Genomic DNA, 23,812 nt, shown 5'->3' with positions numbered 1-23,812 from the left:
AGTGGCACTTTCAGCACAGGTGTGCTTGCTAAGGCAATCTTGAAGCAAACGTGTTTTGAAGCTCAGCTGGCGGCGTGTACCGGCGGTATAATGCAAAGTATGCGTAAAAACAGAGAAAAACAATGCTGGCTAACAGCCGGTCAAACACCGGTAATGATCCGCACAGAACAACACGAAATTTGTATATGAAGAGATCCTAACTGTTATAGGACAAAATCAAATGCATGGAGGCACGGTAAACAACGTTTAAGAAGGCTCAGTTAAGATCGTTAGTACAATACTTGCATTAATTCTTAAACAGATATTGGTCGACAGAGTGCAGCTCTATGTGTTGATTTTCAACAAACACAAAATTCATGAAACGCTGGCCATCCCTTTAAGGAATTCGTTGTCTGCATAAAGACTACAACAGAGTCGCCTCAAGACGACGAAAGTTCTGACACGTAATGGTCGGAGCGTATGGCAGAGTACTGCAGGACTTAATATACTGTGCACAAGACGTAGGTAAGAAGAAAAGAAATGTTGATTTCACTGGACACAGGTCAGGAAAGTTTTATAGAGAGAGACTGAAGGGAAACAGTCAATTCGGCAGACATGAGAGTTAAACTCGTGTAATCATTTTTAACTCTTAGTGACAGCTTAAAAGAAAACATGGAAGTAAACGCTTCTAAACTGAAAATGGACTTAGTTCATCTGAAAAGCAGAGGAACATTAGTTCCAAAATTTAGATGAAACTTCGAAGTATCACAATCCATTGGACAATAAAAGACAAATATAATAGACACCGCAAGGAGGAGCTCCACTTGTTTGACAACAAAACGAATCGTTCAACGAAGTACGCTTGTAAAAAGTAGCATTGTAGAAAAACTTAAGTAAGGTAAAGTTGTTGCATTCTTTCGAAAGGCAAAACAAAAGCCTTGTCAATAAAAGAGATCTGCAAGTGAAATACAGTGCAACAGCAAAATTCTGCAGCACAATTGAATAATGCAAGTAGCTTAATTCACCACATCACAAAGACCTATACAGTAGTTGAGAGAGGGTACCTTTAAACACCTCAAATTCTTCAAAATACCTAAACTTCCCACATAATACAAATATTGTAGGTGTATGCCTGGGTCATCCAGTTCATACAAAATAGTAACAGTTACTTACAACCACTTAATATTTATACTCTATATAATACTCTCCATACATTCTCAATCAAAACTTACACAAAAATGACTTATAAACCGTATGAAAGTTAGACTTAATTACGACGGACAAGACGAAGAATAGGGAGAGAAGTGGTAGCGTTTGGGGGCGTGATTGGCTTATCGCAAGGCGACAGCTGTGCTAGTCCACGCGCTTGCACCATGCTCTGCTTATAGTAAGCGTTCACTGGTAACATAACATACAATTTAAACGACTCCAAAACTTTGTATCAACTGGAAACTCGTTGCATGGTAAAATGAATCATGGCTAGCGGTTCTTCTCTGACCTCTGGGGTGGCAGCATAAAACAGACCATTTAACATCACCTGCAACAACACACACAGGAACTCTTGCCTGTATGTAATTATTTTCAACCACATGCCCACAGGACCTCGTGCCTGCTCACAAATAACCTCAATAAAACAATGTATTGCATATCTTCATATCAACAAAACTTCACTGCCCTCTGGGGGGTAACAGCTGGAAGCCATCTATCCTCTCTTATCAACTTACAGGTGTAGAACAAATCAATTCTCTTTCATCATTATAAGTCTTATTACGGTACATCATGTGATACATCGTAGCTTTGTGCATTGAGTTAACCAATCAAAGAACTACCACTTACGAAAAACGGAAGGCATGGACAGAAAAAGAATGAATGGTCCGGAAAGAGGATGCAGAGAGACGGGAAAGAAAAGAATGAGAAGGTAGGAAAAGTTCATTTCTTTCGTTTCGCTATCCGGCATGTCACACAGCGTCCTATCGGTTTCGGCGACACATGTGCTAATCGTGTAATTACGACTGTGCATGAGCTTGGGGCCTAAAGTCGCCTAGTACCAATAGTAATCAGCAGAAATCACCAGGACCATCAGAATCCAATGGTTTATCGCTTTTCTTACAAGACCTAAACGCTGATTTCGCGTCTGTGCCTGGTCTTGCAATAAAAACAAACTCCCCTCAAGCTAAAAGATTTAGTGCGCCAACGATTTCGGAAACCTTGCAGACGCGGTATGACGGCACAGGGTTTACAGAGCCCTTAAAGCGTACACGTCTCTGGATCAAGGAGAAGGAACCTACTTTCATCATAGGGCGGAGAAATGATGCTTATAGGAAAGATGAAAGAAAAAAGAGTTGGTCATGACACGAAAACGAAACGGAAGGAAATGCCGTGAACGGCTGGGAGACTCTGTGGTTGCCAAACACATTGTGCAAGCTGCACATACCTGGAGATTAATCGATAGCTGTCAGAAAAATCTTAAAAAAACTTTTTAACTAGCCAACCACAAAAGAGGTGAAGTGCTTGTCTACGAACAAGTTCAAATCGTCCTAGGTAAAGACATCTTCAAAAAACAGGCACTAACTGCATAAGACGCAAAATTTAGCTGTTTACTGTAATTTACCGATATCTTCACTGAACAAATGGCTGCAAGTGTCTCACTACATGTCAACACTCACAGTACAGTCGTTGCGACACGACGTGCAGAAGCGGAGGCAGCTAAGGGACGTACGCACGCGGTACCCGCGTAGCAGCGGCGTGGGCGGCGGTGCGGCTAGCTGCACGGCGCTGCAAGTTCGCGCCCCGGGCGTTGAGGCCAGGACCCAAACGCAGATGGCAGCGGGGAGCTGACCGGCGGCCAACGTGGGGCGGCAGGTGGGCGGCGGCAGCGGCAGGGAAGGCGCGCCGACCGTGAACAGCGCGCCCGTGCGCTCAGCGAGCCACGGCACCGGCGAGGACGCATCGCGCGGTTTCCTTTCGTGCTTCCGCGCCCAGCTCAGTCCGAGAAGCTGGGCCGTTTGGACCGTCAACTGAGGCCGGAGCGCACAAACTAAGCACGTGGGCTGTGAGGCACAGCTCGCTGTACTCAGCGCACACGTGTTGGTGCGGCGTGCTGCGAGAGGCAGGCAGTAGACTTTGCAATGGGTGCTGGTATGTGCGGACGCAGCATTCGGAGCGGCACCGTAGCTGATGCGCTGCAACATCCAGGAGGGGCTCGCAGCGGAATAACAGTGGTGAATATTGACCGACCACACACCGCCAAAAATAAACCAAAAGTCAGCGGCCACCCTATGGACCAAACGGTGCGAACGAATCGCGATTCTGACACCAATGCACTGTATATTTTTCAGGGAAGGGGGGAGAAGGTTGTTACATATGCCCCGTGACGGCAGTGTGGATGAGGTCGAGCGGTCAGGACCTGAGAGTGGGCATCCAGCGCTGCCGTTAAGTGACAGAACAGGAAATTAGGTACAATAAAGAGAGTATATTTCAATGTGTGGCATACAAGGGGCGCGCATAGTGTCGGAAGTTGCCAGATTTACTCCAGCCTAGGAGGTCGACCAATTAATTGAAATGGGCAATGGAAGGGGAAACGGTTCATGTTAACTTATGTTGGTGGCCGGTCGGAAAAGCAGAGGCTCTGCCTTCCGAAAAGACGTCTGTCCTGTTCGAAGTGTGGATTACAAGAGAGAGAGGCAACTATGTTCCGCGCCGCAGAACACTCCAGCGTCCACACACGTGACCTGTATCCCACGCACGCTATTGGCTAAAACCAAGGGCGTGAATTCGCTAGCAGTTTCAGCAGTTTGAAAGCCAGGCACCTTGTGTCACGTACGCACAGCGTAAGTTGTTCTAGGAGTAAACTTATAAAGATTTGACTGGGCCTTTGAATAAATTTTTTAAACCAATTTCCTGAAATACTCCGTGACTGGCTGCCACCATGTACAATACTGTGAGCAATACCAGTCTCCCCTATCAGAAACACTTACCACCCTCAGCGGAATTGCCTATCCCCTTGGAAATAATCACAGCTTGGACATATAATCCACAATGCATGTCAAACGTGGCCACCCGAGTTCGTCCAGGCCGCCACGGTAACTTCCCTCGAGGCACACCGTCTCACCGCCCTCCTCGTCCCGTTGCATGCCTCACGCGCGCCAACGAGACTGCTGCCATCGAATAGCCGCGTCCTCTGTCGGAGTCGGACATGAACTCGATGTCTGTCGTAGATGTAGTCGCGAGTCGCAAGCGGCACCAGTGACGACTCGACACATTTCAACTAAGAAGTTATGTAATGAGCAGGACGTATATGCATTTTTCTGAAGCCTTACATAGTGTCTACTTATCCCTGTCTAATGGGGTGAAGTGGCCAGTGAGGGTATACATACTCAGAAAGTGGACAGCAACCGTCTTCCGACTGAAGCAACGCTACCGGCTTGACGTCTTCCTGTAAATGTAAAGCTTGGATGAATTATATGAGAACATCTCCGGCGGTACTCCGAAAGGATACCGCCCTTCGATTGTGCCATTCCAGCACTAATCGAAGCGCTAGGTTTTCAGGTGCCAGCCAGCCGAGCAGCAGCGGTCCAGCCGAGCAGCAGCAGCAGCAGCAGCAGCAGCGGTCCCGGCCAGCAGCAGCTGTCCAGCCGGCAGCAGCCAGCCAGCCCTCCAGCAGCAGCGGTCCAGCCAGCCAGCCAGCCAACCAGCCAGCCAGCTAGCCCTCCCGCAGCAGCAGCGGCAGCAGCAGCGGCCCCGGCCCCGTCCGCGGCAGCAGCAGCAGCAGCAGCAGCAGCTGCGGCATTCCTGCTAGCCGTCGTCAGCGCCAGCAGCGTGGGACTCTGGTCTTCGTCCGTCTTCGTCTTCGTCTTCGTCTTCGTCTTCGTCTGTCTCCAGTTTTTTTTCCCCTTTCATTTTCGTCCTGTGCATTTTTGTTTATCCCTGTCGTCATGTCAGCCCCCACCACCACTACCACCATAGTCATAGTTTATACTTCCCCCTCCGCCGCCACCACCACCATTACATGGTGTGGACAGTCACAGCCCCCTCTTTCCATCCCTCGTCTTCTCACTCTCCCTTCGCCCTCGCTCTTTGTCGCCCCCTCTCCAGCTTCTTCCTCCCACTCCTCTCCCTCAGATTCTTTCCCCCCACTCCCCCAGCCTGTCACTGCAGCTCCAGCTAGGGTGGTGGCCCGTCGGGCCACTGCCCATGCCCAACTCTCCCCATCGCCTTCGCCATCACCGCCACCACCGTCGCCGTCGCCTTCACCGTCACCATCTCCGGCGCCGACTGCTGCGTCCACGCTGGGACCTGCCCCTTCCCGCCACCTCCCTATAGCTCCCATCCCTCATATCACCACCCACCCTTCTGCCGCCGTTAAACGCCCTAGTGGCACCACCACCTCCTCCGCTCCCAAAAAGGGCCCGCCCGATCCTCCATCCCCCCCCCCCCCCGTATGCCATCGATGTCTCCCCACCTGGCCATGCTCCCTCCGCCTCCTCCTCCTCCTCCTCCCCCCTCTTTATACAAATACCTCCTCTCCCATCCCGATCCTTCCCTTCTCGAGGCCCGGAATCTCTCCCTCCTCCTCCGTCAACACTTCCCTGGTGGCCCCATCTCCCTCCTCACTCCCAGATGGGATTCCGTTCTCATCTCATCCCCCAGCCCCACCCTCCATACTGACATCCTCTCCCACCCCCCCATCAACTGTTTTGGCCCCAACGCCTCCCTCACCCCTGCTCCTTCTCCATCTCCTACCCGCCAACCCCAACCCCCGCGTCGCCCGCCGACCCTCACCGCCGTGATCACTCGGCTCAGTCCGACGATCATGGAGGAGGAGGTGTTGGTGGAGCTCAAGGTGCATCCCACACTGGAGGTGCGGGCGGTCCGCCGCATTTTCAACTCGGCCGGCCCCACCTGCCTTATGCAGGTTTTCTCCAAGGACGCCCCCTCCATTGACCATCTCCTGAAGGAGGGTGCCCTCCTCTTCAACCAGCGCTATAAGGTCGACCCCTCCTGTTCCCCTCCTCAACCCCTGCGCTGCCAGAGGTGTCTGCGCTATAACGCACACCCAACAGCTGAGTGCCGCGAGGCCCCCACCTGCCCGCATTTTAGGCAAGTGCACTTCCTCCGGCAGTGCCCTAACCTTCAATCCCCTCCCTCCTGTAATACCTGCAATCTCCCCCATCCCACCTACTCCCAGAAGTGTAAAGCCCAACCCCCTCTGACCACTCCTGAACTCACCGTCCCTGCCCATCCTCTGGACGACCCCACCCCTCCTGGCAATTCCCTTCGCCCCCCCCCCCCCCACACCGCTGAGGACATCATCAGGTTCCTCACCATTGTCCTACAAAACGTCCACCCTTTCCAGCGCCCTCACACCCTCCAACAGGCCTCCCTCGCCGCCCGTTCCACTTTCCACTTAAAAATGTATGCCACCTACTCCAACAACCAGGCCCATTTCACCTTCTCCCATCTTGACACCCTTGTCTAAATCCCTGTCATGGCGCGACAGTACCGTATCCTTTTCAACAACATCTGCTCCCTTCCCGCCAACAAGTACCTCTTCCTGCACACCCTTGCCACCCACCATGTGGACGCCTTCCTCCTCAATGAAACCTTCCTCCAACCCCACCACACCGTCCACACGTCGCCCTACCTCCTTCACCGCTCCGATAATCCCCTCCCGATTGCGCGTGGCGGAGTTGCCATTGGTCACCACCGCCAGATCCCAGTTCGGCTCCAACCTCTCCTTCCCGATCCCACCAAACACCTGATCCTCAGCCCGCATCTCGTGGTCGTGTGGTAGCGTTCTCGCTTCCCACGCCCGGGTTCCCGGGTTCGATTCCCGGCGGGGTCAGGGATTTTCTCTGCCTCGTGATGGCTGGGTGTTGTGTGCTGTCCTTAGGTTAGTTAGGTTTAAATAGTTCTAGGGGACTGATGACCACAGATGTTAAGTCCCATAGTACTCAGAGCCATTTGAACCTGATCCTCAGTCTCTTCTTCCCGGGCCTTACCGTCACCTGCGCCACCATCTATGTCCGCCCTAACGCCCCTATTCCCTTCGACTTCCTCTCCCACATTGACTGTACCTTCTCCTCCTACGTGACCGCTGCAGACCTCAACATCCATAGTCGTTCCGCCGCCCAGTTACGGCGGTGGCATCGGTTCCTCTCCTCCCTTCAAGGCGACCTCATCCCCATCACCCAGCACACCCGTCCCGAATCCAACTCCACTCCCGATGTTATGCTTTCCTCCCCTAACCTCCTTGGCCGCATAACGGTGGATGTCCTGGAGCCTATTGGTAGCGACCATCTCCCTGTCCTCCTCACCGTTTCAGACGGTCGTCGCCCCCGCCCCGACCCTCGTACTGACCCTCCCCCAAAGTACGTCCATGACTATTCCTGTGCCAGCTGGAATGCCTACCGGGATAACCTCTCCACCCAGGTCGATAGCCACCCCTTCACCTCACGCCACCCTGTCGATGTAACCCATGCCACCTCCTTTCTCCAGCAGACCTTGTCTGAGGCCGTCGAGGCCCATGTCCCTACTGTCACCATCCACCCCCACTGTCCTACCCTACCCCCACAGGCTGTCCTCCTCCTCCGTGAATCCCATCGTCTCTACCGTGCCTTTCTCCACACGCGTGACCCAGACACACTCTGACGCCACTGGCAACTCCAGCGACGCATTCGTAATTTTCTCGCGGCTAAGAAACGCTGGGACTGGCGACAGACATGCACCTGTTTAAATGCTACCCTACCTATAAACTCGTCCAAGTTCTGGTCAGCCTTCCATCGCCTTACTGTAACTAAACCCTCCCCCTACTATCCTCTTCCTCATAATGATCATCCCTTCCCTGACACCCTTAGTAAGGCCAATCACTTTGCCTCTTACCTCTCCCATGTCTTTTCCATCCTCGATGATCCCCAGTTCGATTACTCCCTCTTCCCGGATGTCCACAATCTAACTGACACCTCTGTCCCTCCCCTCACACCTGGTTTCCAGTACTTGGACAACATGGCACACACGGAACTCAATGCCTCTATCACTACAGAGGATCTCATTGCTACACTCCGCACGAAACGCAACACCGCTCCTGGTCACGATCGAATCACCTACCGTCACCTTCGTGAAGCTCCTGTCTCTTTCCTCTCCACCCTGGCCAGGCTCTACAATGTAGTCCTGTCCACCGGTTACTACCCTGACCTGTGGAAAACCTCCCGTATCCTGATGTTCCTTAAACCTGGTAAACCACCGTCCACCATCTCCTCCTACCGTCCCATCGGCCTTACCTCGGTCTTCAGCAAGGTACTGGAATCTATCCTCACCCGTCGCATCCACCAGCATCTCCACCAGCACCGCCTCCTTCCCATTACCCAGTGTGGCTTTCGGCCATCCTTCTCTTCCGACGACCTTCTCCTTCACCTCACTCATCACCTTTCCGAACAGCTTAATTCCCGTCGCTCTGCAATCTTCCTCTCACTGGACCTCGAACGTGCTTACGACCGTGTATGGCATTCCGGTCTCTTCTTCAAGCTCCAAACCTTTGCCCTTCCCATTAATTACGTCCGTCTGATCGGCTCCTCTCTCTCCCACCGTCCTTCCTACGTCACCATCCATAACACGGATTCCTACGCCTTTTTTCCCTCCGCCAGTGTGCCCCAAGGCTCCGTCCTCTCCTCCCTTCTGTACCTTTTATATACGGCGGACATGCCGCCGCAGTCACCCCCCATCCACCTTCTCCAGTTTGCCGATGACACCGCCTTCCTTGCCCTTGCCCCCACCCAGCAGCGCTCCCAGCACCTTCTCCAATCCCATCTTGACCAGTTCACTGCTTGGTGCAACCAGTGGTTGCTCAAAGTCAATCCCTCCAAAACCCAGGCGATCATTGTAGGCAAAACAACCCTTTCCTTCTGCCTCCTTGATTTCTATCTCACCATCTATAGCCGTCCTATCGCCCTCACCCCCACCCTTAAGTACCTTGGCGTGACCCTCGACCGTCGACTCTCCTGGACCCCCATCTCCGGACAATCCAAGCCAAGGCACGCTCCCGACTCCGTCTCCTCAAGCTCCTTTCCGGCCGTACGTGGGGTCTGGACCCCTCCACCACACTCCACACCTATAAATCCCTCATCCGCCCTATCCTTTGTTACACCCATCCAGCCTGGATCTCCGCCCCCCCTACCTTTTATAAATCCCTTCAAATCCTTGAACGCCATGCTCTCCGCCTCACCTATCGCATCTGTCTCCCCTCCCCCACGTGGATCCTGTACGATCTCATTCCGTTCCCCCACCTCCTCCTTTTCCTTGTAAAGCTCGATCCGCCTCACCTGCTTGTCTCGCCCATCCTCTCCCACCCCCACCCGCTGCCGCGCCTGTATTCCCACGTCCCACCCGGTCTCCATCTCTCCACCCTCCTTACCCTCTCCCAAGGTGGCTTCCGCCGGCTCCCTCTCCCTGATGATGCCCTCCTCCCCTCCATCTACCCCTCCTACCAACTTTGATCCTCCCACCCTCTTCCTGTGTTTGCTCCTTTGGGCACCCTCCCTCCCTTCTCTCCCTCTTCCCTCCCTCCTCCATTTCTCCCCACTCCTCCCCCGGGCTTCCCCTCCCCTGTCCCTCTCCTCCTCCCCCCATTTCCTTAGCCATTGGCATCCTTGTTCTCCCCTCTCCCCCACCTCACCCTTATTCCCCTCTTGGCAGGTCCCCGGACTCGCACACGCTAAGTGGACATTCGCGCGCCGGGGATCATCGCCATCAGTGTCTCGTGTGTGCCGTCGTGTTTAGTGTTCAGTGTTCACCGTCACACTCCATCGTTTACCAGTGCCATCGATATCTTCAGTGTTTGTGCTTCGTGTCAACAGTTTGTAGTGTGGATTGTCATCGAGTGTGAACGGCTTCACGTTTTTTTTATGTTCATGTGTCTACTGTTTTTTCCCCGCCGTTTTGTTCCAACTCATGTGTCTTCTCTGTTTTTATCATTGTACTATCTTTGGCTGAAGAGCGGCGTATTGTGCTGCTGCCAGTCTACCTGTTCTACGGGTTTTAAAATCACAATAAAGAAAAAAAAATGAGAATGCAGGGCTTCTCCGCGAATCTTGATGATAAAATCTTCTCGGGTTGACAGCTGAGTCAATGTGTTATTTTCCAGCAACGTTTCAGCAAGTTTCTTACTTGCCATCTTCAGAAGATGACAAGTAAGACACTTGCTGAAACGTTGCTGGAAAACAACACATTGACTCGGCTGTCAACCCGAGAAGATTTTATCTCCTTGGATGAATTGTTTGCGGTTTTATCCACACTATAAATATTACAAGCGGGATGAAATTGTTTCTCTTACACTGTTTTAAGGATATCAAAAATCTAGTCTACATTGACATTGTCAAAAGCTTGTCCTCTAGCCAACTAGTATTACGGTCTTTGCCGGCTATCTCCGACTGTTTGTTAACACGATGCGGTACTTTGTTCCAGTAGACCAACTAGAATGCTGTTCTCCATAGGTTTTTCACTGTAAAAACATAAAATTCTTTTTCCATTTCAAAAACTTAATCAGGGATTTCTTGTTCTTTTCGAACACACTCCACGAACTTTCTATAATCTTCTTACTACTTGATAAATCTCTATTTTTTCCTAGCACTATTCTTTTCAGCGTATTAAGTGGAATTACTTTTCTGCTGTAGAAGCCTCAAATGGCTCTGAGCACTATGGGACTTAACATCTGAGGTCATTGGTCTCCTAGACTTAGAACTACTTAAACCTAACTAACCTAAGGACATCACACACATCCATGCCCGAGGCAGGATTCGAACCTGCGACCGTAGCAGCAGCGCGGTTCCGGACTGAAGCGCCTAGAACCGCTCGGCCGTAAAGGCCTGCAGAAGCCTCAGTCGCATTCTCCAACGCAAAGTTTATATTTCTGACTTCTGGACATATTTACTAGGAATTTTGATGCCGTGCTATCTGAAAGAATACCAAGCGGCTGGAGCACACCGTTTTCTATTTTACAGAACAGAGATGGTTTTAAATAACCTTAGTTAATAAATTCAAAGTCTCCGGAAAAAGGTAGAATGAAGGGTGGTAGTTTAGTATGTAAGTGGATTGGGAAATCAGTCTGTGGTATGATGTGCGATGTGTGAAAGTAGTAACGGACGCTTATTCGAGTAAAAGGAGTAAAAATGTACTGTATGAAAGCGTGGCGTCTGTTCTTTCGGACATAAACTGCAGGAGGAAGGGGAAGAAATGAAAGGGACTACTGATATCAGCTGCATCAGGACTTCTTGCGACATCATCGGCGAGGAGTGAAGATGTGTTCGGGACCAGTATTCGAACCTGGGATATTCCGCTTACCAGGCAGCTGTGCTAACCACTGCGTCATCCGGACATTGTTTCTATCGTCATTGCGCGGTCAGTCTCGGCAAGCCTTTCGAACATGTTTGAAAGAACAGACGCCACGCATTCATAGAACTGATTCGCCTCGATGGGCAATGGACCCACCACATTCAGTGCGGATGCACAATTACGTCCGACCTCCTGCGGAAATCTCGAAGTTGTGAGCATGGAGGACATGGACGGGGACTGCTAGGTGGGAATGTGGGTCGCCCGAGCGGCGTGCCCGCGTAGTGCACGCAGTGACGATAAACGTTGTTCCCGGTGGCGTTGTGGTTAACGCTACTGACTCGTAAGCTGGAAATCCTGGTCCGGCACACATTTTCACTCGTCGCCGCTGATGCCGCATTAAGTTCTGATGTAGCTGGTATTTCTTCCCCTCCTCCTTCAATTTACAGAACAAAAATGAACTGCAACGCGTAGACTAGCGATTTTTCCCGATCGGACGCCATGTCTGAATTAATGGCTCACAGATGAAACTGTAATACCGAATGAAACAACAAGAAACTACTTTTCTAACCCAAAAGTATTGTTTGAACACTGATGTAAAGAGTGTTATTCTATGTTTAAGTGAAGTAACAAGAATAGTGTAAATGACTTATCATACAACAGACGGCTGAAAATCAGAAAAAAATTAATAAAAAGTAATGGAAGACGCTTGCTCTGTCAAACACACTGACAGCAATCATGGTGCATATTAGAACTAGTCTGACCACTTTTCGACAGGAATCAACACTGTTCAGAGCAAAAAATATGCAATGGCCACTTTTCCCGCCCTGACCGTTTTACCCAACGTTCTCCTACTAGACTACTGAAACAATAAAACCATTGACGTACGAATTTACTCCCGTTTCATTTTGTTAGTACCAATGGATATTGTTCCATTAAAAATTTGACTCTTTAAAGTAAATACACTTTCTAGTGATTATTAACACGTTTGTGTGCGCTTCTGGTGATGCAGTTAAGACAGGATACTCTAAACGTCTCCAGAGCGAGTAAATGTATCTAGGTGCGGTATTCATTAAGTTATAACGGACAATGTGGGTTATTTCTGGTGTAAGCAAGAAATTTATAACGTTTGTAGCTGCCGAATTATGAAACTGTTTTTCGGTTTTCTTAAGTGAACTGTAAACATTTCACGGTAATGTTGGAAAGAGGCTTCGAAGAGAACCTGAACGATATAAAATGTTGATCAAACTGTAACAAACCATTGGCTCATCGTCTGAAGAAGAGGTTCCAAAAAAGTCTGCCGTATTGTACCAAATACAAGCACACAAGTAACTGCGGTATTAGACAGTAAACCGAGGTGGAGATCCGGTCAGGGTGGCAGCACCGACGTGTGTACGGCCGAGAAACAGGAACGGGAGGCAGTAGTAGCGCACACTACAGTATTCTCACAAGTGGAGCGCTGTCACGTGCCTCACGTCTATAAGCCAATGTCCCGACTGTACTTCTCGCAGTGACTAGTCATGGTGTAGTGCGTTTCAAACCACACTTCTTCTGAATAAAACACTGGCCGCTTTAACTGAAAACTTCGTTGTTTCCTAAAACCTTGATGTAGTATAGCCGTTTGCAACTATGTCGTCTCGTTCGCAACGTGACGGTTCGTTTATTCTGCCACCTTCAAAACCTAATCCAATAGAGCAGACAGAATAAACTTTCTCAGAATTTCCTTGATAGCCTCTAAGTCGAGCCCTGTGCGACAATCTGTAAAGTCTTCTTGAAGTTGGTCATAATATCTTAGAAACTGCTGAGTAATAACGTATTAACCCACTTCGTCAGGCGGATATTTATTGCGTGTACTTAGTTGCTTTTTCTTTGAGACAGATATTTGCCAGTGTCTCTCATGTGATAATTTGCACTCACCTTTAACATTTTCCTATGGCATTGTTATTCTCTACACTCCCAGACCTTTCCTCTGTACATTTAATGATGTTAACAGCAAGCCATCGCGGCTGCTTGTGGAAACTTTTTCGTGGTCGCTTTACAAGCTTGCATTGCGAGATGACAAAGTGCACAATTTTGAATTGGATCACGACCGTGCCTAGTCACGTGATTAAGTTTGTTATTGCTGTTGCTGGGTCTACGGTTCAAATTGTTTAGCATTAAGGTTTATGTGTTTATCAGTGCGTTTTATGCCCATCAGTCTGTGCTCTGCTATTGTAGCGACTAGGCAGCTTCCTCGTGAAGCTTGCAGACTTTTAAAATGTATACGACAGCTGAAAGCGGGGTTTTTGATTTTGGTTTACTGTGAATGTCACCAAATTGCAGTTAAAGCAGCGGTGCAGTTGCATGCAAAAAGGTATCCTGATCGTGCCAAGCCCTCGCAATCTTTCTACGTGCCGGCCGGTGTGGCCGTGCGGTTCTAGGCGCTTCAGTCTGGAACCGCGTGACCGCTACGGTCGCAGGTTCGAATCCTGCCTTGGGCATGGATGTGTGTGATGTCCTTAGGTTAGGTAGGTTTAACTAGTTCTAAGTTCTAGGCTACTGATGACCTCAGAAGTTATGTCGCATAGTGCTCAGAGCCATTTTTTTTCTTTCTACGTAAACACTATAAAAATTTCGAGAAACGGGTATTGTGAAGAATAAGATACACTAGCTAATGAAAAAATTGTAACTATCATTTTATCAGTGGTAATACACAACCCACTGTCACTTCGAGGCGGCTTGATTGTGGTATGGTATCAGTCAAAGGTGTGTTCTGCGATTACTCCGTTCGAACACATTTCGTCTTTTCCACTTTTAGCTCGATCAGCAGCTTCATGGCAATGACTTTCAAAACCCGTTACAGTTCTCGAATGGTGTTTATGAAAACTGTAAAGCGATATGGTGTCTCTATAAAGTATTTTGTTTACAGATGAAGTATCGTCTACAACCAAAGCCAAGTCAATCTTCGCAATATGCACTGCGCCTCTGCTGAAAATCCACATGACATAGAAAAGTAGGTAAACTACGACCTTGGCTTGTCAACTTCTGGTACGGGCTTTTCAAGAATCGCATCATTGATCCCTGTTTGCCTGTTGGAACACTAAATAACTATAGTTCCTCAGTTATATACTGCCACAATAATTGCGGACATCCCACTGGAAACTAAACAATCCATGTGGTAGCAACTTGATGAATGTTCCGCCCATTCAGCAAAGATAATTACAGGCATTCCTAACAGAGTATTTGGAGATCGTTGTAGCGGTCGCTCGCGAAACGCAAAATAACCTGCACGCTCACCAGGCTTAGCACTTCAGGACTATTGCCTGCAACGAAATTAACCGTACAAGTGTACACTAGAGTCAATCTGACCCAAAAGATTTTTGTTTGTTATTGTGCATACTCCATCGGACATACACAGCCCGCTGCCAGCAATGCAAATTCAGCACTGTGTGACACCTATTAGAGGACGGACGTTCAGACTTGTGAGATAATATTCTTTGATTAATTTGGCAGAAATATTTTTTAAAGGGTCACTGTGACCCTGGAGTACACATTGTGTAACTGTTCTGTCTCTGAGTGTAAAGTATATTTATGTGAAAATGGCACTTAGAAATGATATTTTACTAACGGAAGATGATAAACGGGAAGTATTTTTAGAAGAACTTAGTCGTTAAAGTGACGTAAGTGACTTTCCTGATGAAAGTGATTCTAAAGCTGATGATTGTGCAGCAGTTATGGACAATCGTGAAACTGACCATTCTGCCGAATTTTCGGACAGCGATGAAGAAAATGTAGGGCGTGCATAATTAAAACTCCAGTTTCAAAACGCTGTAGAAAAAAGAACCACAGATCAGAATGACATCAAATATGACCAGCATCTTATTGAAGCTAAGGGAAACGTCATGGAAAAAAAATTGACGACAACTTGACCAACAGATGGTGCTGTAAGCGTCAGAATGTGCACACCAACAGGCACGCGGCAAACGGCTGTTTCTCAGTTTGCGTCCGAGACGCTCAACTTGACTGTCTACGTGAAGGATCGCTCATTGCTGGTGAAGCTCTTTTACATGCTGCATTGTTGTCCATAAAAATCATCCATGTTCAGAAGTTGCTTCCTGCTGACCTACCAGCAATTCAGGCGTTCGCTCTGGAATTTCTTGCTCACATGGAAGTGAAGAATTAATGGCCATGGAACATTCTGTGGACAGACGTAGCTCATTTCAAAGTCCAAGGACATACGAGGTGCGACAGTAAAGTAATGAGACTGATGTGAAAAAAATGTTGCCTACCGCTTTAGTCAAGTTTAGTTTTGTCCCCTTCAAAGTATTTCCCTTCTGATTGCACACACTTTTTCCAGCGCTTCTACCATTGATGGTAATATTTCTAGAACTCATCTTCTGTAATATCCTCCAAGACATTCGTCACAGCTTTTTGGATATCTCGTGTTGTTTGAAAATGGTGTCCCTTGACCGCCGTTCTGACTCTTGGAAATAGAAAAAAGTCGCACAGAGCGATATCTGGTGAATAAGGTGGCTGTGGTAGTAGTGAAATTTGTTTTGAGATTAAAAATTCTTGTACTGACAGAGCAGTATTGGACGGCGCATTATCGTGATGCAGAATCCAATTATCAGCAATGTTGGCACGGACGCGAAGAACTCTTTTACAAAGTCTTTCTAAAATTTCTTTGTAGTAATATTAGTTAACTGTTTGTCCAGGAGCCACACACTACTTATGAACAATTCCCTTGGAATCAAAGAGTTTGACAGTCGTCCACTGCGCTCTTCACCTTCAACATACGTTCTGCCTTCACTAAACATTTTATGCCTACGAAAAACTTGAGCTCCTCTCCAAAAGCCTTCTGAAGCTTACCGTAAGTTGTCGTCGCGTTTTCATTCAATTTAACGCAAAAAGAAATGGCATACCGTTGAACAATATTATGCGGACGAGAGACACAAACACGTGTTAACTTACTACAGCACAACTCACGACGCAGTTGCATCGATGTCCCACTTGGACTAGAAGCAGCTTATAGACCAAGGTCAAAGAAATTGTGCCTACGCAATCCTGCAGGGTTGCCACATCTTGCAAAGAAAATCAGTCTCATTACTTTATTGTCACACCTCATATCAATACGCAGAATTGCAGAATATGAGCAATGGAAAATCCGCACGCCCATCACCCCGTTCCACTTTATTCTGCAAAGTTGAATGTGTGGTGCAAGTCGTATGGCCGTGATTTTTCGAGGAGATGAGTCCTGTGGGTCATATTACCTGTACTGTCACTAATAAACTCTGTGAGTGCTTTTGTTCACCAACGTTATTCCAACCCTTCAATAGCATGGATGAATGAGTAGGATCATTTTTAAGCAAGATGGGACTCCTCCGCACATTGCACAGCCAGTGAAGGGGCTGCTGCAGAGACATTTTGGAGATGCTAGAATTATCAGTCAGCATTTTCCTACAGCCTGGCCGTCCAGACCACCTGGTCTTACCTGTGTGATTTTTGCCTGTCGGGTTATCTGAAAGATGTTGTGTTCAGTGCTCCAGCTACAAACGTAGCTAAACTGAAGGCACGCATTGCGCAACGCATTCTGAACATGACCCGCGAGACACTCCTATATGCTGTGGAACGTGTTGTTTCTCGATTGCAGCTTTTGGCAGAATCCGGCGGACAGCATACTGAACATTTCTTGCGCCAGTCTCGTGACAGTTAAAAGCCAATGTCATTTTGATTTTTATGACGTTTTTGGCCCCGGGACAATTAAAAACCGATGTCATTTTCCTTTTTAAGCGATTTTTGGCACCAAGAAAAGTAAAAGCTGCTGTAAATTTGCGTTTTACGCTATTTTTGGCGTCAGAACACTTAAAACTGATTTTTTTTTTTCCATTCGATGTGGTACAACCTTGCCGTGCTGGGTCGACTTACCTAACTAACACAGCCACAACTGTTAACTACCGATCTTGTGCAGTCGTGCACATTGAACAGTACAGATGTTGTAATGTGCAGCTCAAACCATAACCGTCATATTGCAGTTCATCTGTCATTTGTAGTCGACCAGATTAACGTTAAGACGATTACAGCGCCAACTATTGGTAAAATTTCCGTTAATTTTTTAAAAATTTCATGACGTTTCCCCCTGCGTGATTAATGTACTGTTCAAATTCGAAGTCATTCTAAGCAATGGTTCTCTACAGCGTTTTGAAACTGGAACTTTAATTACACACACCCTGTACATCACAGAGGTGAAATGGAATGTGTTTTCTGTATCAGAGTCCAGTTTCCTTAAAAATATTCAATATTCAAGCAGTTTATACAGCAAGCAACTGAGGGTCATTGCGCTCCTCGTGTACAGTTGTGTGACAGTTTCAGGAGTTTACAGGACTGGAGTTAAGATAAGACGACTCCTGAGGACATGAAGTGTGGTATAACTCTGGCCAATGCTGCAATCAGTCCAGATGAAATACTACGTGCAGCGTTGTTTGTCTGGCATAGCCTTATTCCGTGTATCAGTGCCCAAGATCCTCAGTCTGAGCACTTGATATGAGAGTCATACGAATAAACACTTTAACCGTAACTGAGTTGCGTGTTTTGTTACATCTGGTACAATTCATTGTGGTACGTGTTGTCCTGACGACAAGACACGGTTTACAGCGCTGCTACATGGTTATTATTTGATCAAGTTCCATACAAATTATGCCGTGGAAATAATCTTTGAAGACACTTTCAAAGAACACTGAAAAAGTTACATTAAAATATCACAGTCACTTTCATAATTCGGTCGTTATAAAAGTAAAAAATAACTACCGTATGTCAGAAATTTCAGCACATTATTCGCTGACACTTGGCCAAAATCACACCTCGATGTATTTAATTTTGATGGCTTGTGTCATTAGCTATCTCTCGCTGTGTGTGAATATGTTTCCCTACTCTGCTACGTAGCCAGTACTTCTCGCGTAGAATGTCTTACTAAGATAATTATGACTTCTTCAAGGGTATCACGTGCATGGTCACCTATATAGCTTTTTAAAGATGAGGACAAAAACCGGAGACGTCAGTATTTAATCCACCGACACATGATCGTTTAACAACACCGAAGGCTCAGAATTTCGTGTTTTCCTCCCAAGATGGGTAGCATCAAAGCAAAGAGTAGTTTCAGTTGTAGTGTATGTGTGTGTGTGTGTGTGTGTGTGTGTGTGTGTGTGTGTGTGAGAGAGAGAGAGAGAGAGAGAGAGAGAGAGAGAGAGAGAGAGAGAGAGACTGTATGCGTGAGTGCATGTGCGCGCATGTGTGTATGTGTGCGTGTAAATAAACGAGTGAGATAGCGGGCAGCTGTTTGTACACAGACCAGGGTTGCGAATGACTTAGGCTCAAATGCGACCTTGTTTGTCGGTGGAAGATAGCTCCGAGTAAACTGCAGCAGCAGCAGCTCTAGCGTGCTTGAAGCATTAGCTTCAGCAGCAGTTGCTGCTGATGCTGCTGCTGAAGCTAAAGCTTCAAGCACGCTAGAGTCGTTTTTTTAGCAGCCTCACTGAGTAGAGACAGAAAATTTAAATATCTTCGCACGGAAACCATTCAGAGATTACAAATCTACTACTGTTATATTTAATGACTCCTGTTACATAAGCAGCAAAATTTTACCTTCAGAGTTTTCAATAAAGCTCTGAAGTCATTGTCGCAGAGGTATCTGGTTAGAGTTGTGAAGGTAGGTTCAATCTTGGCGCTTCGTTTTTAATACTATGAAGCTTTCTAGGCAATCCTCATCGTTCCCAAATTGCAAAGGACTTACCACGTTGCTGTCAAGACTACAGCGAACTGAATGGCTTACTTACCCTTTCCGCGCGGAGTGGCCGCGCGGTTAGAAGCGCCATATCGTTAATTGGGCGGCCCCTCACGCCGGAGGTTCTAGTCCTCCCTCGGGCGTGGGTATGTGTTGTATTGTCCATAGCGTAAGTTAGTTTAAGTAGTACGTAATTCTAGGGACCAATGATCTCAGCAGTTTGGTCCCTTAGGAATACATACAGATTTGAACATTTTGAAATTACCCTTGTTTGCTAAAAATCAACAATATTGCATTGAATATCTTATGGAACAGCGTCATGTAAAATAGTCACTCCTATATAATAAGCTGGAGGCATCCTCCCCATCATTCACAAAGCACTAAATGTAACGCGACCTGTTACTTTTCCAATTTTTATCGGTATTTTCAATTATTCATCATGTTGGTGGGGTGTCAGGTGGCATTGCCTACAGCCCACATTTCTTAAAAATTGTACAACTGTATACAATATTAAAAGACGCTCAGAAAGAGAATTCAAACATATGTAATGCTATTAATCTTATGGCGAAGTTCATGATATGCAGATGCATGCTAGTGGTGGATGGGTGATTGCTGGTAGTAAATGTGGATGAACTGCTGCATGCCACGGGTATCAGCGATTGTGGTGGGAAGGTTGAAAGAAGAACTGGGTGTGGGAGTTACGGTCGTTAAGGTTGGCATTTGAATTCAAAGGACGCAAGTCCATACACTGCGGTTTCTACTGTACGGTAAACTGCTCTGTGCTATGTCTAGCTCTGATGCTTCACGTGTTCAGGCTAACAAGGAGACCAAACAGCAATCAGATTTTTGAATTTTCTTTATATTTGTAGTATGTGAAGTTCAGACCTAAGATATCAATTGACCTAAGCAGTTGATTGCAACTTGCAGAAATTCTCAAAAAAATCAAATCTGAAGCTCTCCAAATGTCTTTAACTGCCCAAACAGAGGTAGATTTTCGAAGGGCTGGATGGTTCTGTGATGCTTGTCTGCTATGCATGTGCTGGAGGGTGAATTTCTGTACATTGTAAGTCTTAAAACAAAGGATCATGTTTCACGAATATTTCTCTGAAAAGTAAAATTCTGAAACATAAAAAGTTAATTCATAATATTTTTAATTTAAAAATCTTTGTTAATAATCTTTTGTAAAATATGAGTTACATAATTTATATTTGAAATTAAAGCTGGATTTCTATGTACTGATGTACTCAGAAATAAATATATGCATTTTTCATTATAAAGTTAGATATGCAATTATTATCATATATTTGAGGCACTTTACATTTAAATGACATAGGTATTCAAGCTGAACAGAAATATGAAAAAAATGACCGAAATGAGACTTGAATCTATGATCCATCAATTAGCAGTCTATAATTTTACGAACTGTTTTCCTTTTTTGGTTTTTATGCTTCTTGGAAATGTTTGTAGAACATGTACTTTTGTTTGAAAATTGTATCAGCTATGAATCGAACCAAGGTCGCCTACATGACGGACAAGTACTGTACTATATTGCCACACCTCTGATCAATAAATAATTCTCAGTTTTGGGAATTAATAACAGTTAGAAAAAATTAATGTCAATTTTCTCGAGGATTTTTGAGAGTTGCAAGTAGCTGCTTTGGCGGATTGACATGAGTTCTGAACTTTATGTACTATAAACATAAAAAAGTAGAAAACTTCTATTGCCATGTGGTCTCCTTGTAAGTGCCGACTGGATCCAATAGCCTGAAGTGGACTTGTACGACTTCATTGTTCTAAAAATGTTTTTATGTTAATGAAAGTACACACAATCTGATATTGGAGTTAGCTTATTAATTAGTGTATTACTTTTCCTCAGACAAAAAAGAAAACATCTGTTTCTCACTTTGTACGATTTTTTGGACTACAACTTTTCTCACTCACTTTTGAAAAAAATGTTTGCTGAAAATATCTGAATTTTTAGTACACAATAGGATAATTTTTTAGCCTCATAGCAAACGCCCCAGTTGTCATAATTTTTCATGCTCTTTGCAAAATTTCATCATTAGTCAAGCATGTGTACGTGATTCATTAATGTTGTATTGAAAAATTATGATTGGGTGTAACTTACTGTTCACTACATTTTGTAGCATATCTTAAGAGCATACGAAATGTACCTGAGGATTCAAAGAAGATTTAATCTTGGCAAGGTACTGACCTATGTCTCCATTCATGAATGAGTGGATGTGAAGAAAAAGTATTAGTGCTATGTTCTGTATCATGTCAGTGGCAGACAGTGTCAGCTGCAGAACAACTGTTGGCTTCTGCTCCCCACATGTGATTATTTACAGCAACAATCCTAGCTGAACTTTCAGTGAAGATGAATAGCAATCATTTACTTAATTTTTGGATTCATCATCGAGATCAGTGTCAGATAATCCACTGCACTAAAGAGATTAATCAAAACAGAGAGCCGCTTCGTGCTTTTCGACTCCAGTCTGAATAACTAAGGCTCAACATGAACAAACTCTTTTTAAATTTTTACTGAAACCCTATTGCAGGTTTCGACAAGATGCGCTCTCAGTTGCTGAAACTAGAATTGTAAAATTCCAAAACGAATTTTATTCCTGCCATCAAAGCGATGGCGATTAGAATAATGTAAACAGTTATATCAACAAAGCTTTATAATATCAAAACACGAGAACATTAAATGAAAAGTTACAAGTCTCAAACCATTATGATAACTCAGAACTATTGTCAAAACTAACTTGTACTACTGCAGACTCTGTTCTGTCTATGGAGAGGTCGATGTGATCAGTAGGTTCTTCTAGCTCTACAGTTTTCAAAATGGTTCAAATGGCTCTAAGCACTATGGGACATAACATCTGAGGTCATCAGTCCCCAAGACTTAGAACTACTTAAACCTAACTAACCTAAGGACAACACACACATCCATGCCCGAGGCAGTATTCAAACCTGCGACAGTAGCAGCAGCGCGGTTCTGGACTGGAGCGCCTAGAACCGCTCGGTCACAGCGGTCGGCTCTAGAGTTTTTAATTTACTTGATGTGAAAGAAGATGTCAGAATCTTTCTTTCTATAAGGTTACATTTCTTACAACTCTTATGACAATACTGCGATTCTGATCTGATGACTTGGCAAGAGTTTCTGAATTTAAAATTTTTGCATTGAACTCAGTGCTGTCATTTGGAGAGTGATGAAAGTATACTCGCTGATGTCATTCATTGACCTCCTCAGTGTATGATTTTTTTCCCTGTGTCTAGAGCCCGACAGTGCAAACAGTGTACACTTCTCTTGAGGCATTCATAGACCAGCTGTGATCTTTGTGTACGTCTGTAGTCTCATAATGGAGCACAGGCGTTTCCTGCACCAAAGTCATTAATTCCTCTTTGTCGATTTCAGTGACCATTTTCCCACAACAGTACCATACACTCAATAAAGAGTGAAATGGTGTCGTTGTGCAGGAGCCAAGTGCTCGCCGTTAGCTTTCAAGTCATTGTTGGAAGATCGCCATTGCCTCACATCATCCTCCGCAAGTGGATAAAGGTATCCAACCATAGTGCAGCCAGCTTCTCAGTGCCAGACAGCAATTGCCAGAGTTCTATAGAACCCAACATAACACTATGGGCTACTGAATAGCTGGCAATTTGCCACACGGTGAAAATCGTTGTGTGTAAAACATACCTGAGTGGAAGCATATGAAGAAGAACATGAAGGTCTATGAAAACTGCTGACTGGACCCAAACCGGGTATCAACTGCACGAAGGAAAGTAACCATTGTGAATGGAAGATATTATTTTATACTCTATACCACTACAGAGTTGGCTCATTGAGAATGAGAACATAGAGGAATGCAAAAAGTAGCGATTTGGCACAAAGTATATGTGTAGAGAATACATGTGAGTATCAAAACAATAACAACATTCGATAGAAACGGAGAAAGATTAGAGTTTAATATCATGTTTGTTGTGGATTGGCAAGACAGCCAACCCATTATGAGAGGAAGCTGAAAGGCACGCGTTTTAGCTCACGCAGGCTGGTGTGAGGTCTGGAACAGGTCAAGGAAATGAGACTAACAAAAAACGTACGTAGCTGCTGGAATACTTAACTTTAATCCATAATTGGTGAACATCGCTCTTGACGGTACATGTTTTACAGCATCAATAGTAACTGGTAATGGCGCCTTGCTAGGTCGTAGCAAATGACGTAGCTGAAGGCAATGCTAACTATCGCCTTGGCAAATGAGAGCGTATTTTGTCAGTGAACCATCGCTAGCAAAGTCTTCTGTACAACTGGGGCGAGTGCTAGGAAATCTCTCTAGACCTGCCGTGTGGCGGCGCTCGGTCTGCAATCACTGATAGTGGCGACACGTGGGTTTGACGTATACTAACGGACCGCGGCCGATTTAAAGGCTACCACCTAGCAAGTGTGGTGTCTGGCAGTGACACCACATTGTTGGTAATGAGGTCATTACAAACAGAGTGCAAACTCAGATTAGGGGAGGATGCACGAGAAATTGGCCTAGTCCTTTCAGAGGAACTATCTTGTCATTAGGCTTCTAAGTGATTTGGGGAAATCTTGGAAAACCTAAATCTTTATCTGAACCATTGTCTCCAGAATCAAAGTCCAGTGTGCTAAACACTGCCCTATGTTGCTGGTTCCCATCCATATTTCAGAGCCTGCCAAAGTAATGCGTAGGAAGAATATAAAAACAACAGAAATGATCTGATTTGGACACA

Source organism: Schistocerca piceifrons, chromosome X (assembly GCF_021461385.2).
Source record: "Schistocerca piceifrons isolate TAMUIC-IGC-003096 chromosome X, iqSchPice1.1, whole genome shotgun sequence".
Taxonomy (NCBI): Eukaryota; Metazoa; Arthropoda; class Insecta; order Orthoptera; family Acrididae; genus Schistocerca; species Schistocerca piceifrons.
This window is presented reverse-complemented; position numbering follows the sequence as displayed.